Source organism: Hordeum vulgare, unplaced genomic scaffold (assembly GCF_904849725.1).
Source record: "Hordeum vulgare subsp. vulgare unplaced genomic scaffold, MorexV3_pseudomolecules_assembly, whole genome shotgun sequence".
Taxonomy (NCBI): domain Eukaryota; kingdom Viridiplantae; phylum Streptophyta; class Magnoliopsida; order Poales; family Poaceae; genus Hordeum; species Hordeum vulgare.
In genome coordinates this window covers 2,186-7,500 of record NW_025422493.1, presented here as the reverse complement: position 1 = coordinate 7,500, position 5,315 = coordinate 2,186, and the positions used below count along the sequence as shown (strand labels likewise).

The window sequence follows — 5,315 nt, the reverse complement described above, 5'->3', positions numbered from 1 at the left end:
TCCTACTACTCCTGCTCCTGCTCCTGCTCCTGCTCCTGCTCCTGCTCCTGCTCCTGCTCCTCCTACTACTACTACTACTACTACTACTACTACTACTACTACTACTACTACTACTACTACTACTACTACTACTACTACGACTACTACTACTACCCCTCCTACTACTCCTGCTCCTGCTCCTGCTCCTGCTCCTGCTCCTGCTCCTCCTCCTCCTACTACTACTACTACTACTACTACTACTACTACTACTACTACTACTACTACTACTACTACTACTACTACTACTACTACTACTACTACTACCACTACCACTACTACCACTACCACTACTACCACTACCACGACTACCACTACTACCACTACTACGACTACTACTACTACCCCTCCTACTACTCCTGCTCCTGCTCCTGCTCCTGCTCCTCCTCCTCCTACTACTACTACTAGTACTACTACTACTACTACTACTACTACTACTACTACTACTACTACTACTACTACTACTACTACTACTACTACTACTACTACTACTACTACTACTACTACTACTACTACTACTACTACTACTACTACTACTACTACTACTACTACTACTACGACTACTACCACTACTACGACTACTACGACTACTACCACTACTACCACTACTACCACTACTACTACCACTACTACGACTACTACCACTACTACGACTACTACCACTACTACCACTACTACCACTACTACCACTACTACCACTACTACCACTACTACCACTACTACGACTACTACTACCCCTGCTCCTGCTCCTGCTCCTGCTCCTGCTCCTGCTCCTGCTCCTGCTCCTGCTCCTGCTCCTGCTCCTGCTACTACTACTACTACTACTACTACTACTACTACTACTACTACTACTACTACTACTACTACTACTACGACTACTACTACGACCCCTCCTACTACTCCTGCTCCTGCTCCTGCTCCTGCTCCTGCTCCTGCTCCTGCTCCTGCTCCTCCTCCTCCTCCTCCTCCTCCTACTACTACTACTACTACTACTACTACTACTACTACTACTACTACTACTACTACTACTACTACTACTACTACTACTACTACTACTACTACTACTACCACTACCACTACTACCACTACCACTACTACCACTACCACGACTACCACTACTACCACTACTACGACTACTACTACTACCCCTCCTACTACTCCTGCTCCTGCTCCTGCTCCTGCTCCTGCTCCTGCTCCTGCTCCTCCTCCTCCTCCTCCTACTACTACTACTACTACTACTACTACTACTACTACTACTACTACTACTACTACTACTACTACTACTACTACCCCTCCTACTACTCCTGCTCCTGCTCCTGCTCCTGCTCCTGCTCCTGCTCCTGCTCCTGCTCCTGCTCCTGCTCCTACTACTACTACTACTACGACTACTACTACCACTACTACTAGTCGTTGGGTGTCATGCGCGGTGGGAAAAGTCACAGAGGTCGTGGCGGTGCTCGTGTTGTCGGGGTAGAGAGGGAGCGGTGAAATTCTTGTGTTAAACTCGTCTCCGTTGTCGAGGCAAATGTGGCAATGGACACGGGAGGGGCAAGCTAAAACATATCAGAAACGTGAAAAATAAGAAAACTAGTAAACGTCAAAAATAAGAAAACGAGGTCATATAGATCACGGTCCCGCGTCATCCTTGTCACGTGGCGCAAAAATATATTTAAAAAGGGGAATGCAACACGAGGACTTCCCAGGAGGTCACCCATCCTAGTACTACTCTCGCCCAAGCACGCTTAACTTCGAAGTTCTAATGGGATCCGGTGCTTTAGTGCTGGTATGTTCGCATCCGACATGCAACTATCTATTTGTTCCTTATGCTTGCCCCTACTAGTACTACTACTACTACTACTACTACTAGTACTACTACTACTAGTACTACTACTACTACTACTAGTACTACTAGTACTACTACTACTACTACTACTACTACTACTACTACTACTACTACTACTACTACTACTACTACTACGACTACTACTACTACTACGACTACTACTACTACTACGACTACTACTACTACTACGACTACTACCACTACTACGACTACTACCACTACTACGACTACTACCACCACTACCACTACTACTACCACTACTACGACTACTACCACTACTACCACTACTACCACTACTACCACTACTACCACTACTACGACTACTACTACCCCTGCTCCTGCTCCTGCTCCTGCTCCTGCTCCTGCTCCTGCTCCTGCTCCTGCTCCTGCTCCTGCTCCTGCTCCTACTACTACTACTACTACTACTACTACTACTACTACTACTACTACTTCTACTACTACTACTACTACTACGACTACTACTACTACCCCTCCTACTACTCCTGCTCCTGCTCCTGCTCCTGCTCCTGCTCCTGCTCCTCCTCCTACTACTACTACTACTACTACTACTACTACTACTACTACTACTACTACTACTACTACTACTACTACTACTACTACTACTACCACTACCACTACTACCACTACCACTACTACCACTACCACGACTACCACTACTACCACTACTACGACTACTACTACTACCCCTCCTACTACTCCTGCTCCTGCTCCTGCTCCTGCTCCTGCTCCTGCTCCTCCTACTACTACTACTACTACTACTACTACTACTACTACTACTACTACTACTACTACTACTACTACTACTACGACTACTACTACTACCCCTCCTACTACTCCTGCTCCTGCTCCTGCTCCTGCTCCTGCTCCTGCTCCTGCTCCTGCTCCTGCTCCTGCTCCTGCTCCTGCTCCTGCTCCTGCTACTACTACTACTACTACTACTACTACTACTACTACTACTACTACTACTACTACTACTACTACGACTACTACTACTACCCCTCCTACTACTCCTGCTCCTGCTCCTGCTCCTGCTCCTGCTCCTGCTCCTCCTCCTACTACTACTACTACTACTACTACTACTACTACTACTACCACTACTACCACTACTACCACTACGACCACTACTACCACTACTACCACTACTACCACTACTACCACTACTACCACTACTACTACCACTACTACGACTACTACCACTACTACGACTACTACCACTACTACCACTACTACCACTACTACCACTACTACCAATACTACCACTACTACTACCACTACTACGACTACTACTACCACTACTACGACTACTACCACTACTACCACTACTACCACTACTACCAGTACTACCACTACTACTACTACTACGACTACTACTACCCCTGCTCCTGCTCCTGCTCCTGCTCCTGCTCCTGCTCCTGCTCCTGCTCCTGCTCCTGCTCCTGCTCCTACTACTACTACTACTACTACTACTACTACGACTACTACTACTACTACTACTACTACGACTAGTACTACTACCCCTCCTACTACTCCTGCTCCTGCTCCTGCTCCTGCTCCTGCTCCTGCTCCTCCTACTGCTACTACTACTACTACTACTACTACTACTACTACTACTACTACTACTACTACTACTACTACTACTACTACTACTACTACTACTACTACTACTACCACTACCACTACTACCACTACCACTACTACCACTACCACGACTACCACTACTACCACTACTACGACTACTACTACTACGCCCCCTACTACTCCTGCTCCTGCTCCTGCTCCTGCTCCTGCTCCTGCTCCTCCTACTACTACTACTACTACTACTACTACTACTACTACTACTACTACTACTACTACTACTACTACTACTACTACTACTACTACTACTACTACTACTACTACTACGACTACTACTACTACCCCTCCTACTACTCCTGCTCCTGCTCCTGCTCTGCTCCTGCTCTGCTCCTGCTCCTGCTCCTGCTCCTGCTCCTGCTCCTGCTACTACTACTACTACTACTACTACTACTACTACTACTACTACTACTACTACTACTACTACTACTACTACTACTACTACTACTACTACTACTACGACTACTACTACTACCCCTCCTACTACTCCTGCTCCTGCTCCTGCTCCTGCTCCTGCTCCTCCTCCTACTACTACTACTACTACTACTACTACTACTACTACTACTACTACTACTACTACTACTACTACTACTACTACTACTACTACTACTACTACCACTACCACTACTACCACTACCACTACTACCACTACCACGACTACCACTACTACCACTACTACGACTACTACTACTACCCCTCCTACTACTCCTGCTCCTGCTCCTGCTCCTGCTCCTGCTCCTGCTCCTCCTCCTCCTCCTACTACTACTACTCCTACTACTACTACTACTACTACTACTACTACTACTACTACTACTACTACTACTACTACTACTACTACTACTACTACTACTACTACTACTACTACTACTACTACTACTACTACTACTACTACTACTACTACTACTACCCCTCCTACTACTCCTGCTCCTGCTCCTGCTCCTGCTCCTGCTCCTGCTCCTGCTCCTGCTCCTGCTCCTGCTCCTACTACTACTACTACTACTACTACTACTACTACTACTACTACTACTACTACTACTACTACTACTACTACCACTACCACTACTACCACTACCACTACTACCACTACCACGACTACCACTACTACCACTACTACGACTACTACTACTACCCCCCCTACTACTCCTGCTCCTGCTCCTGCTCCTGCTCCTGCTCCTGCTCCTCCTCCTACTACTACTACTACTACTACTACTACTACGACTACTACTACTACCCCTCCTACTACTCCTGCTCCTGCTCCTGCTCCTGCTCCTGCTCCTGCTACTACTACTACTACTACTACTACTACTACTACTACTAGTACTACTACTACTACTACCACTACTACCACTACTACCACTACGACCACTACTACCACTACTACCACTACTACCACTACTACCACTACTACTACCACTACTACGACTACTACCACTACTACGACTACTACCACTACTACCACTACTACCACTACTACCACTACTACCAATACTACCACTACTACTACCACTACTACGACTACTACTACCACTACTACGACTACTACCACTACTACCACTACTACCACTACTACCACTACTACTACTACTACGACTACTACTACCCCTGCTCCTGCTCCTGCTCCTGCTCCTGCTCCTGCTCCTGCTCCTGCTCCTACTACTACTACTACTACTACTACTACTACTACTACTACTACTACTACTACTACTACTACTACTACTACTACTACTACGACTACTACTACTACTACTACGACTAGTACTACTACCCCTCCTACTACTCCTGC

General features: G+C 46.5%; 1 non-coding gene across 1 annotated transcript; it reads right to left on the bottom strand.

Moving 5' to 3' along the window:
• Positions 1 to 1,714: 1,714 nt before the first annotated feature.
• On the bottom strand, positions 1,715 to 1,833 carry LOC123417557. The gene has a single exon (XR_006616991.1). It is a non-coding gene; the product is annotated as a 5S ribosomal RNA (ribosomal RNA).
• Positions 1,834 to 5,315: the final 3,482 nt, after the last annotated feature.